The sequence below is a fragment of the Olea europaea genome, unplaced genomic scaffold (assembly GCF_002742605.1).
Source record: "Olea europaea var. sylvestris unplaced genomic scaffold, O_europaea_v1 scaffold2266, whole genome shotgun sequence".
NCBI lineage: Eukaryota > Viridiplantae > Streptophyta > Magnoliopsida > Lamiales > Oleaceae > Olea > Olea europaea.
The window spans coordinates 123,240-138,090 of record NW_019240720.1 but is presented as its reverse complement, the minus strand read 5'-3'; the positions used below and the strand labels follow the sequence as shown (position 1 = coordinate 138,090).

At 33.3% G+C, this 14,851-nt stretch overlaps 1 pseudogene; it reads right to left on the bottom strand.

The window, feature by feature from the left end:
- The window catches only part of LOC111381184, an 11,000-nt pseudogene extending 6,510 nt beyond the window's left edge, over positions 1-4,490 (bottom strand).
- Positions 4,491-14,851: the final 10,361 nt, after the last annotated feature.

The window sequence follows — 14,851 nt, the reverse complement described above, 5'->3', positions numbered from 1 at the left end:
TCCCTTTCAAAAAATAATAGTGGAATTTAAAAAAAATTTTTTTTTTTTTTTTTTTTTTTTTTTTTTGGTAGGTAGAATTTAGAAAGATGTACAAGCATCTTGATGAACCAATGTACAAAATATACTAAACCAAGATCGCCACTGCATAAAGCATGCAGTTGCATCCAAATCAATAAATAAAGATGGAACAGTAACAAGGATGAATAAGATTCAATCGCCAAATGATTACTGATGGGCTAAGATAGAAAAATATTGTATCAGAGTGAATAAACATTTTAAAGGCATACTTCAGAACTCAGAAATTCAGAATAACAAGATAAAGGAAATTCAAGTCAAGCAATAAAGAATAGATAGAGCAAAATTTTATCATCAAAAACTCACATAATGATGCCTCTGCAATGGCTCTATGAGACTGCACCAGATGCTTTTGTTGATCAAGTGAAATGTGTTGTTGAAGTAAGGGACCTGATGTTTGAATCCTTTGGTGCATGTCTCTTTGTAATGAATTTGCCTGCCGTTGCAACGCCAATTGGTGTTGCAGCTGACCCGGTTGCGATTGGGTCTGCGACATCACCTGCTGCTGAGGCGGCTGAGACTGTGACTGTGACTGTTGAGCTTGGGTAGGCAATAAGTTCGCCATATTCTGCTGAATTTGTTGCTGTACTGCTACCTTAGATTGCTGTAACATGTGAACAGATTGCTGATTATTTTGCAACCCAGAATTACCAGATTGAATTCCAACCATTTGCTGCTGCTGGAACCCAGAAACATTAGTTTGAGGGCCTAACTGCTGCTGATGCACGTTTGGGAGGCTACTCTGCTGAACAATTGACTGCTGTTGATGTATGTTAGGAAGGTTTTGCTGACCAATTGTCTGCTGCTGTTGCAGGTTGGAATGATTATTCTGCTGGCTCATCATCCTTTGCTGTTGCTGATGCTGCTGTGCATCAAGAATATTATTTTGTTGCCCAATTAGCTGGTTCTGTTGCAAGCTTGTAGCATTTGGCTGCTGCCCACTAAGCTGCTGTTGCTGTTGTGTAGGTAGTATTGAGTGCTGCGATATTGATGTTTGTTGCTGATGAATGAGGGAAGACTGTTGTGACTGTTGTTGCCTGAGGAGTGATTGCGATTGCTGCTGCAGCATAGGTTGAGTTGATTGATGAATGGATGACTGCTGATTTTGCTGAAGACTAGATGAATTGGCCGGCTGCCTCAAAGAAGCTTGCATAAGAGCCTGCTGGGACGATTGGATCTGAGATGGTTGCAATAAATTATGTTGCTGCTGTTGCTGGATCTGAGATTGCACAAGGGATTGTGAGATATTTCCCTGCTGGAACTTTTGCTTCCTAAGGTGTTGGTGCAACTGCTGATTGTAAAGATATTGCTGTGAATTCTGGGACTGTTGTTGTTGCTCTTGGGGCACAACCGGTTGCTGCCTTCCTTGAATTGATCTCTGGGTATTGACAAACATGTTGGAAGGCACCCCTTGCCCCATGGAATTTCCCATTACATTTGGAGCTACACTAGATATGTTTTGTGAGTTCTGCATGTTGGGATTCTCGCCAACAACATTAGGCATGGTAGCCTGAGACACACCACCAACAGGGGGAAGTGAAGGTGTCATACTAGCAGAATTTGGTGCTCCTGTTGATGGCATATTATTCTGAATATTTTGGGATAACAGCTGTTGTCTCATTTGAGATTGATTAGGCACCATTTGAATAGGTAGTGGCTGCCCCTGATTTGGCATTTGGGATTGCATGCTTTGTGAAGCTGTTAAAATACAAACAAAAAGACAAATATAAAGATCCTGTTATGAAATGAACAATAATAAGAGAGAAAAAAGGAAAAGGGACATGTTGACAAATGTAAAGGCAACTGGACATAAGAAGTAAAAAAAGATAAAATAAAAATCAATTCATTAGAAACAAGACTATCTCGAAATTATTATTTTCTTCTGCAAGATGGATTCACCGATTCAGAACCAAAAGGAAAACTTGTTAGGCCCCTTTGTAGTAGAGATTCTTCACAAACTCAATTTCAACCACACACTCCCAATAAAATAATTTGCACATAAACCCATAAATTTTCTCTATACATTCTCCATTAAAATCACTTCGCAAGAAATCTATTCTAAAAAAAATATACATCACTCTGGCTCTGTATACGATTAAGACAGAAGACATATACAGAAAAGAATAAGGTGAGTAAAGAAGACTCAAAGCAGATAAAGAAGAAACTATGGGAACACTCTTCCTCAAATAGGCCACAGAAGGATGCCTTTATAGGCAATTCAGGCAATGAAGGAGCTTGAAACTAATGAGCCTTTAGAGAATCATAGGAAGACGACAATGGGAAGATGCATAGTGGCACTTACAGGCAATTCGAGCAGGGAAAGCTTGAAATCAGTAGGCTTTCAAAGATTCAGATGAATGGTGTATGCTTAAATTTCTAGAATAGGAGCTTGTGGCTCCAATAGCTGATTGCAGAGCGCATGAACAAGAACTTCAGAAATCCAGGCACATTTTGATTGATTTTGATTTTACGAATAACCGATCTATGTGGAATAACACCACTCTTATATGTTGACTACATCAAAATAAGATCACGATTCATCAAGAGATCCAAAAGACTTCTGCTACTAAAACAACTAATAGATCTCAGAATGAAAGACTTCTATATGTGGAATAACACCACTCTCATATGAATTTACAACATCAAAATAAGATCACTATTCATCAAGAGATCCAAAAGACTTCTGCTACTAGAACACGAACAGATCTATACAAGAAGGGATTAGACACATCGCATTTTACAGGTTCAGTTGGTGAATCTCATGCAAGGAGTTGGACGAGTTGAAAACCTCAAAGAATCTGTGAACACAGATAAGAGGAAGGAGAAGGTGGTCAGTTATCAAAACAGTTTTAGCACAATTCCGGCCAAATTAAAGATTAGAAATTTCAAGCCTCGTGGTGATTGAAGCATTAAGAAGTCTCTTTGGGTTGAGAAGACGAGGAACCTGAAAGATTTAAGGTATATCAACCAACGACAATTGGTGAGCTGACCTTGCTGAGTCTGCAAGGGAATACCTAGTGGACATGTTCAATCAAGCAAAGATGTTTCTAGGGTCAAGAATGCAAGCCAAATGCACTAAAATGAGCATCTCTCAACAAAGAGACGGGGCTAAACTCCTTGCATCGAGTAAAAGTAAAGAACAACAAAAATTAGTTGTTTTATAAGCACGAGAAAACATATTTGTTATGTGCACCATTGAAGTACACAATACCTGGATCTTGGGGATTTTTGCTAGTACTTGAAGCATTTGATTGAAGAGAATTGGACATGGTATTCTGTGATTTTGTCTCCATTGTCAGCATTTTCAAAGATATCTTTCTCAAGTAATCCGACTGGAAGAGCACAATATTAAACGGAAGTTTAGAACTGAAAATAGAATCAAATATAACTCGTTGTGCCGTGTGCTAACATAAATAGAAGACATGCCAACATAGTTTTACTAGATCGAGTAGACAAATTCCATGAGAAATGTATTGTTCAAAATGTAGGTAGCGCAAATCAATAGTTTTGTGACAAATATACCTGACTTGTTGCGCCAGTATAAGTTTTTTCTTCAAATCTTACGGCTATTTTCTTGAGTTCCTGAAGTCCATCTTGTCCAGGGAAAGGAAGATGTCTCTTCAAGCTGTCCATTCTATGCAAGTGAAGAATCGTGCTGTTATTTCCTCACAAAATAATCACTAACAAAAAGATTTGTAGTAAATCAAATCTAACTGAAAATTATTCACTATAATTGGAAAGGTACGACATATGATACGATATGAACTTGTTTTTTTAAAAAAAAAATTCAGAACTTACGAAAAAACTAATTTCAAAATTTCAGGCAAGTCAACGTGAACTAATACTAATTTATATCCTAAAAAATAATAAAAATAATAAAAATAAAAATTCAAATATGAAGTAAAAGCATTTATGTACATCTTGTTTACAATCCTCTGCCTGGAATCGGCTGGTAGTTGAGTCCTCCAATCGCCCGCATCCATACCCGGAGCTGCCGGAACTTCACCACCCATAACCTGACCTGGGACCTGCGCCTGACCCGAGTTCGCCCTCCAATTATTGCCATCCATGAGATTGACCTAATCAATAACCGCGAAAATTTTCAAGAACTTTCAAAATTTCATCCAAAAAATTGAATTTTTCCTCAAATTAAAAAATAAATCGGTACCTGAATATAAGTGTCGATTGTGCTACAGTTTGAAGAAAAAGATTCAAAATTTGTAGGTCGATTTTGATTTATTGGGATAAATTAATGATTCCAGACTTCAGTTTTCGGTAAAACCCAAGAACAAAGTTTATAAATTAATAATTTTGTGTATTTTTTATATATTCGCGTGTCTCTGTTTGTCTAAAGAGGAGGATAAATGGACGAGAGTTTGGGCTAACCCGAAAAACTTTTGTGGAATTTGCACGAGGACATGTTTTCAAAAATAAGATCTTGATTCTAGAAAGTATTTTTTACAAAAATTAGGTAATATTTTTTTTTTAAAATTTTAAACAATAATATTATAAAGCTAAATTAATCAACCTACGCACTCCCACCCTCTCCCTATCCCTATCCATTTCACTTCGAATGCATTTCCAAATTCTTTTCCATTCTCTTTGTGTCCTTTCCATTCTCTCTCTACCGTTAACCTCCATTTTCAATTACTACCACTTGACATCTTTTTACCAAAAAGGCACTAAATATATTAAACTCACTTGCAAGAAATTAGGTGGGCAAGGAAAAATATGTGATTCTCTAAGCTCAATGGATTTAGGGAAGAGGAAATGGGGGAGTTTAAATGGGGACGGTGCATGAGAGATTGATGAGTGGATTGATAAAAGCGTACGAATTATCATAAGGAAAAATGAAGGCAAGCAAGGTTGAGCACTAAGGGGTAGGATTAAAAAAAAGTGTTCATCGTTAAGCACTCGCGGTGCTAGCGGTCTGAACGCCGCATAGATGGTCGCAATTTTGGGGTGCTTTTTGTGGTGGTTTTCAAATCCGCTACATAGTCAGTGTTTTGGGGTAGTTTTTGAGGTGGCTTTGTGGTGATTTTTTAGGCAATTTTGGTGGTGGTCACATGTGTCTTGGAGTGTATGTTAAACACCGTGTTGATATCTGCTGGTGGTGCCAGCGATGGTGATAGGTCACAGATCATTGTGCATTGATCGCGGATGCATGCTCACATGTCATAGATTAAACAAAATTGGTTACAGATCACGTTTACATGTCACAAGCCACACTCCACAGGTCACGAGTCAGATTGTATACATCACATATCAATGTCAACGAATTACACATCAAACTAAACTGGTAACACATTATATGTTAAAGGTCTCTGTGCATAAATAATAGGTCAAAAGTAATAGCTCACAGGTCGTGAGTCATATTGCACGTGTCACAAATCAATATCCACGGGTAACAAATCCAAAAGAACTGGTCAAAGTCAATTGAATTAATATCGCATGTAACAATTCACAGGTCATGCGTTACAGTACGTAGGTCAAATGTTACAAATCCAAGAGAATTGGTCACAAACCATTGATTTCTCCGACCTCATTTTGTGACTATAGCATTCAAAAATTCTAATACACAGTATTGAAAACTTCTAATTTGTGATCTCATTTGTTCGACGGGTTTAAATTAATCGGATTTCGATGGTGAGGATTGAAGTTATTTGCTTCGACGAGTTCTTTATAGATTCTCTCCTTGTTCGATCTTTTGATACACAATGTCAACAACTTCCAACTTATGATCTCAATCGTTCAGCGGGTTTCAATAAACTAGATTTCGATATGAGAATCGAAGTTATTTGCTCCGACGGATTTCTATAAATTTTATCTTTGTTCAATCTTTTGATAGCTTCGAAATTGCAACCTCAATAATTTGATGATTATCAAATAATCAAATTTCAGCGATGATAGTAGGAGATTATTTGCTCCTAAGAGGTCTCCGTGGTTTTTCTATTTTGCTCGATCTTCAAAGTTTGTTGTTTTAGAGTCCCATTTAGAATGATAATTGAAAGCATTATTTTAGGATATATATTTATTATAATTTATTTTATATATAATATTTATTAATTATGACATCAGTTTTGAACTTTTAAACTTAGTTTCTTATAAATGAAATGTAGTTTAATAAAAGCCTAACTTATGTATTATTCTCTAAACTTTTTGTACATGTCCACCCCTATTCTAATGACCTTTTTGAATTACGAAAATTCCTTCGAAAAATTATATGTCAATATTCCCCTCTATCTATTCATGTGTTGTTACCTTTTGTTTGACAATTTGGTAGGTTTTCCTAAAATTCTTGACCACTCATCGTCATGCTTTAATCTTTTTTCTAACTTAATAAACAATTAAGAATGTCTGCATATTTATGAACTCAGGTCTAAGTTGGTAAAATTCAATAGAGTCTAGTTCTCCAAAAACATTTAAAAATTAATTTAAATTAAAAGCATGATCAGTAAGTAGAGTGAACGAAAATAAAAAAATTTTAAAATGTTATCTCGTTGTATTGTTAAGTTCATTCAACTTCACTTTTTGGTGAATAATCGATACTTAAATATGTCCATATTTGTCTAAATTATTAATTGCTTTTTTGGGAGAAATAGTACTAGAAATGTTAATTTGCCATCACCACTTTAAAGTACCATGCGTATACTTGATTCTTGGACGTCCTACTGCGTTTCATGCATCGCTACACGTATTTCAATTTGCATTTAACACATCTGAATCCAAATGAAGTTTTACGTCGTATCCAATTGGGGGATGTGCACCTATAGTGTTTGTTTTAGGAACACTGAAAATCATAGTGAAGCAGTGACATAGTGTTTTTTTTTTTTTTTTTAAGTTGCAAATCACTTGTTCGGATCTAAAATTAAGATCTATATGACACTATAAATGAATTAACAATTAAGTCTGTGCGTATAGATGCATTAATTATCTCGATATAATAAAAAACCCGAAATGCACTTTCAAAGTGGAACGCTAGAATTATCCAACTAACTTAAAGATTTAAGACCTATTTGGCAAGACATTTGAAAGGTTCAAAGTTACTTCAGAGACTTCGAAGTTAATTTTGCGCATAGTCAAATAATTTTTTTAGAAGTACTTTATTTTGTTGGAAATTTTTTTAGAGGAGGTAGATTCAAATCGACTTTGTGAAAAAGCGCTTCTACGATATACAGAAATTAGAAGCCATCCCAAATAGTCACTTAGAATTGCACATTTTAGAGGCAAACTTATTGATTTATGAGCTTCATGCTTTAGAGCATGTTTAGATGAGTTTTTATGTAATGGAGTAGTATGTAATGAGCTCTTAAAATCAAGTCACGACCAACTCTATTCCCAACGAATTTGACTCATTAACATTGGATTTGCCACTATATCTACAATAGAAAAAGCCTCAAGTGCAGGCTTTTCTCACAGAAATTTGACAGGGTGCTATCGTGTCAACACTTTGTTCCTTTTTTATCTTTCAATGGAAACCGCCAAATGTTAATTCCGTAAAATTTCTATTGATTTTCTATACTTATAGCATTGCAGTCTACATTATTTTGCTATTAGACTAAATATTAATGATATAAATTTTGTTAATTATTAATAAAAAAATCTGGTCTACAATCAATAATACAACAATCCATCCCCATATTCATGTTTAATAATTATAGTTGAATTCTTTGCCTATCAAGTCATATTTTTCTCAAATTTCGTCACAAATAAGGTAACTCGACAAGCTTTTTTCGTGATTTTTGATACCTCAAATACATCCAAGTACCGAAAATCACTTAATAGGACATCCACACCTTGTTAGATAAATATATTTTATGACATCCCAAAACTTTAGCAAATTTACAATGTATATTCATACCTTCTATTGTGATGTACATTTCATGAAACATGGTAAAAAGTTATGTTAATGATACTATAACTTTATGAAAAGAATTGAATTAAGATTTTGGTTAAAAATTATATGGAATAAAATTAAGGAAATTGTCAAAAGTTTTCTCTATTCATATAGTATTCAAAATTTTGCAATCTCTAAACATAAGTTTAAAGTAAAATGACAAGATTGGGATTATTACATATTTCATCTTGTGAATTTATTTTTATAAGGATTAATTCACAAGTTAACTAAACACCAATCTACTTATTACATCACTTGTACCATTGAGTTCTTTTATTTTCTCAACATCAATAGGTACACGATATTGTACCGTAAATAAAAAAATTAACAAAATTTATTTTTATAGTATGGCAAACTGACTCAGATTTTTATCTCGGCATAGTGCTGGAAGATGCTTATATCAGGAATCAACAAGAAGCATTAAAACCCACTATCTACCCATTTAAATGCATTTTCGACCTCTACCGAGAGCGTCTATAGTGAACCTAAATGTTATGTAATTTATATACAAGAATTTATTCACGTTATTTGGAACATTTTTGTTTTGATTTCAACAACAATAATAGAGATGAAGAATATGATTTTATTATATATGAATAGGGTTCTATCATCTATATATACTAACCTTAACTCTAGCACATACAAGACTTAGGACCCGTACAACATTAAATAAAAAAATTATTTATTTCAGTAAACACGTACTTCACCCTATATGATCCACATATTACAACAATTTCAATAGTTATGTTGACATCTTTTTACTTTAATGTGTCATTGTTTGAACAATAAGTTACCCTTATAATTTCCCTCGAGATGGAATAACATGGCTTGTCATGGGATATGTGCAAATTTATTTGGGATTTCTTTACCTCTTTAAATAATGATTAATTGAGTGAATATCTATTTAATTTAGGTGTAAATATATTAGTTATAGGTAAATCCCCGATTTGGATGTACCTGGATGCAATTGACATGGAAACTTATATTGAAAATTGTATATTGCTATCGATACAAATGAATTGTGGAAATTTATCTTGCATCATGTGCATATAAGAAGTCTACAACAAAATCTTGTAAAATCTGATGAAGACAACATGCTAGCAGGAGATGCTCCTCCTACAACAAATGAGATATAATGCACTCCTCGAGTTGGATGAGGACGAAATGCTTGTGGGAGATGCCTTCAGCATGCACAAATTTATAAAGTGAGGATTTGATGCACTTGCAAACTTTGATGAGGAAGACTTGCAAGTGCTGGAGGTCGTGGATTGTTGACGGACCATTCAACACAGAAAGATAACAACTAATGAAGACAAGTATGTAGAGCTTCAGGAATTAATTACAACAAAACAAATAAAAAAGGTACTGTTTAATGAAGCTGGAATTGCCATGTATTGGGAGGTGAAATTCTACATAGTTAAATTTGAAAGGGGTGAAATGAGCAAGACATGTTACATTGAAATGAGCAAGGTAGATATTTGAAGAATCATTGAGGAATTGACCAAAGTCAACCGAAGTAAATTGAACTAGGCATTAAAACCTTTCTTCAAAATTTTGAACTAGGCATTAAAACCTTTCTTCAAAATTCCCCGACACATCATTGTAAAAGTCGAACTATGATTATAAACAAACGCTTATTGGGAGATAACTCAATTTTTTTACCTTTTTATTTATTATGCTTTAAGTAATTGCATTGCATATCGTGAGCCATGGTTGCATTAGTAATAGGACATGTTTAGTGATTGTTTTCTAGTAGGTTAATCGCATGCTAATTTTTCTTCCGTTCTCACATTCCCAATTCATATTGGATTAGCGATTACCCTTAGTTATATTGGTCTTAAAATTTTTCTCTCTCTTTTTAGATGTGATTGGTATAATTTACAAAATGATAAAAAAAAAATGGAAGGAAAGAAGATGAAAGACCAATTGTTAAAAATTGCATAATCTTATATACAACAACATTGATAACCTTTTGTTAAGTCTATTTTTATGCACAAACTAAAGACAATGTGTATTCTAAGTTTTGAGGTGTAACTAGGTTAATAGATCTTTTTTATGTGTTTGATTTATCATAAAAATTTAAAAATGAAAAAATTGTATAACCTTGCGGCTAATTGAACAATTCAAAATAATGATGATGATGATGATAAGTTGGATACTCTCGTGGTTAATTGATGAATATTTGGCGTTGTCGATGATAAATAAATTGCGATTAGACAATTGTATTTTTTGGCGAATTTTGTCTTGTTCGTGCAAGGCCGTATTATTTTAAACCAATAATCATGAAAATTATTTTATATTTTTTGTTTGATTATAATTTATAGTATATATTGAATTAGGACTTAAGATTGACAAACCAAGATCATATTATAGCCCTTGTTTGAGTCCCTCATTATTTTGAAAATGCATTTTTCGCTATTTTCTTTTCAATCACCCATTCTTTAATTAAATAATTTTACAAGTAAATCCAAAATATTTATTTTTTTAATTACATATTCTCCATCAATCTACTATTTCAAAATACATTTTTCAATAAAAATGGAGCTCAAACAAACTCTATAAAAATACCACTTGACTATTGAAATGAACATGTTTGGTGATAGTTGATCCGATGTTGAAAACTATTATATATATGTTGATTTTGTGCATATTTAAAACTTGTATGGAGTACTTTTTTGCTGATTGGTGGAGCCTAGGTAGTGAGTGGTAATCATACACCAAAAATTTCGATCTCAAATGTTTTTTCTAAAAAATATGAGACATTGGACTAACTGTGTAAGAAAAATTTACACCACCAACGTTCCTAACCAACATATGTTGATGCAAGTGAAAACTATTAGAAGTTGTTCAAAATAAAATGGAGAAATGGGATGAGATCAACAAAATAAAAAAAAGTAGTGGGAATGAACAAATTGGAAGCACATGCGTACACATTGGCTTATGTGGTCATGCTTGCGTGTGGGCCCTCTAGCCCGAAATTGAGGTCAACGGCTTGAGCCGTACTGACTGTGTAATAAAAAATTACCTAAATTTCACGAAAATTTTAATGACCACCAATGTTCCCAACCAACATTCGTTGATGCAAGTGAACACTATGAGAAATTGTTCAAAATAAAATGGAGAAAAGGAAGGAAATCGACAAAATCAAAAAGTTGTGGGAACGAGCAAATTGGAAGCCCATGTGTGTGCATTGGCTTATGGGTCTCGCTTGCGCACGGGCCCTCTAGCCCAAAATTGAGGTTAAACGGCTTGAGCACATGTTTTTTAGTGGCTGGACTAAGAAAATATGTCCCCATTTAGCCTTCATTCTCTTTTATTTTTTTCAACTTTTTTATTTTCCAATCACATAATCTTCCATAAAATAATTTTACATGTAAATCGAAAATTTTTCGTTCTTTTTCAACCACATATTCTTCAAAAAACTATTCCAAACATTAAAATTTTGAAAAAATGGATGGACAAATCGGGGGCTATTTGAAATACATGTATATGGTGTCAAATTTTGCCCCTGTTTGGTCTTGATTAAAATCGAATTTTAATCTAAGCCAAAGTTAAACGATCAAAATTAACCACAAAATTCATGAGTTTCACAGCTTTTTAATCATAAATTTAAAAAATTCCTATCAAAATATACTAAATATATAATTTTAATCCCCATCAAATAGGGCCTTTATCTTTTATTTTTATCGGATATTGAAAAAATAATTTATATCCTCGTTTGATCCCTATTTTTTAAAATTAAAATGGGTGGAATGGTATTTTCTTGAAGAATAAGTGGTTGAAAAAAAGGAAAAATTTTCGATTTACTTGTAATATTATTTTCATGGAATTTTGTGTGATTGAAAAGAGAAAAGAGAAAAATGACATTTAATTTAATGAGGGCCAAACGGGGGCTATATTATCAACTCACATTTTTTTAACAAATATCTTATGAGTATAATCGAACCCGAGCTGAAATCGATGATTTGAGTTTGGGGTTCGGTTTAAGTAATTACGTAGAACATTAATGGTTGATTGGTTTCAATTACGAAATACTAGAAGTATAATGAGGGGTTCCAAGTATTGAAATATTCGAATCGATCCACCTATCGAGATCTAATTACTCCAACTCCCTTTAGTACATAATTTACATAATTATTAACTTTGCTCTCACACAATTCTCCTCTCATCCTTAACATTCATTTTGAGTTTGTATATGCTGTTATTATTATTGTCATTTATTAGATATACATATTATATACCAATAATTCACTCGTTACGTACTTCCTTCCAACACTGCTAGTTATTGGCCCACAAACAACACATTAGAAGACACAAGATAGATTCAAATTGCGTTAAAGAACTATTTATTAATTAATAATTTAATATGTGCAATAATATACTGAATGAAATCAGAAAGAAAAAGGATTTTGGAATTATATATTTACAATAAATGTTTAAGAAATTGATTGATTGTATTATTATGGAAAAGTTATTACTTCTCACAAGGTTATACAAAAACAATATTTACTAAAGGTAGAAAGAAATGCCTCATAATAAAAATATTTTAAACTTTGGATAATTGCAACGGAAGCTCAAAACATTTGAAATATTAGCAGACTTTTTTCAAACATTTGATTTGTTACAGCCGTTACTTTAATAATATACTGAATGAAATCAGAAAGAAAAAGGATTTTGGAATTATATATTTACAATAAATGTTTAAGAAATTGATTGATTGTATTATTATGGAAAAGTTATTACTTCTCACAAGGTTATACAAAAAAAATATTTACTAAAGGTAGAAAGAAATGCCTCATAATAAAAATATTTTAAACTTTGGATAATTGCAACGGAAGCTCAAAACATTTGAAATATTAGCAGACTTTTTTCAAACATTTGATTTGTTACAGCCGTTACTTCTAACCTTTCCAAACATTGCATTTGAGTCTCTTTTGAACGTTTTTCATTCAAAATTCTGTCAGCTGACCAAAAAAATGATTATGACCACATTTTAACAATTTCTAAAGAGTCAAAAATGGTAACATTACATTAAAATAAAAAATAAAACTGGTCTTATTCCCTGACCCACCCGAAATCCACGCCCATCATCGTCATCACCTCCTTATGACAAGTGCTCTTCTTATATTCATCACCTGTGCAGTGTTTCTCTAAGGAATAATACAGAAATATTGTAATTTACAACAAAGTGAAACGTTGTGCTGTAGAAAAATGGTCTGTCAATTGTTTGCTCTTGCACTCATTTTCCTTGTCATCGGAAGAGTGGTGGCGATCAATTCGTTGTAGAGCAGCTCTCCATTGTCGTCACTTGCACCTAAATCGTCTTCCCCAAAAAGCTGGTAAGACATCGATCGCCACCCCAAAATCCTCGTAGTGCCTGCACCTAAATTATCGTCCCCAAAATCGACACAGAAATCCTCGAGCCTTGCTTCCTCTCGTTATACTAACTCATCTACCCTAGCAAAGTCCCACGAGGACGAGCCCTCATCTCTACTTGCCCCCAGCAGCAAAGTTGGTTCTCCTATAACCACCACTGCAATTCCAGTGCTCCATCAGCTTTGGGACCAACTACCATTGACGGACTCAATACTAATGCACCTACAGCGCCCCCACACTGGAAATCTCCTTCGCTGCTGTGACCACAATGAAAATTGGTTTCTTGTTTGGGATGGGCTAAGGAAGAAGACCATTTTTTCAATTTTGATTTGAATGTAAAATTGCCATTTTGCTCCTTTAAAAATTACTAAAATGTGGTCAAAATCATTTTTTGGTCAACTGACGGAATTTTGGATAAAACCGTCCAAAAGAGTCTTAGATGCAACGTTTGAAAATGTTATATATAATGGTTGTAATAAATCAAAGATTTGAAAAAAGTCTGCTAGTGTTTCAAAGGTTTGAAACTTCTGTTACAATTATCCCTTTAATCTTTTTAGAAAAGTTCTCTCCACGAAATTACAAAAAATCATATGCAGAAATGCTTCTTGTTAGTTTTTTAATTGGAACAATTGAAAAAGAAGGGACACTTTCTGATTAATCAAGGTACGGGACAAACATAGATAAATTTCCTACCCCTAGTTGGGGATGTGGTCACAAAGAGGATTGGTAGTTTCCCGTCTCATCCTTCGAACCCATTCTATTGTCATTCTAAAAATAAGAAATAAAAAAGAGAAAAAGAAAAAGTGCCATAGAAATTTTTTGTCGCGTTCACAATTAAGCAATTCTTGACAAATTTTTTTTATTATATATATATATTTTACATAATTTAGCTAATGCAAAATTGGGAGAATTCTTGACGGGGTTTAAAACCTTTTAAATTGTTGCAGACTATATCCAAACTAACGATCAAATGGATGAATTTCATCTACATGTCTTCCAGCTGCAATGGAGATGAAAGGTTTGAAATCCCAACTGGAAAAATTAAAATTTTGGGATATAATCCACAACAATTTGAAAGTTTTGAAATCCCAACCGCAATTATCCTTTACATATTGTGAGAGGCCAAACTTCGTTATCTCGAGAGGTGATTCGCCCAAACCCATCACAAAAGCATATCTATTTTTTCATTCTGAAAATAAATAAACTAATATCCTTGATTCTGAAAATAAAAAAATTATTTTTTCTTAAAAATGATTTATGGAATTAACTCTAAGCCCTTGTTTGGTCTTTACCATTTTCAAAAAATATTTCTCTCTACATATTTTTTGATAAAATAATATTACATGTAAATTTAAAATTTTTCTATTTTTTAAACTCACATTTTCCATTAAATCACTATTTCGAAATATTATTGACAAAAAAATGGAGTTCAAACAAGATTAATATCAAACAAGTAATATCCTGCTTTGTTCCACACACACTCGACGACCAACCACTGGACAG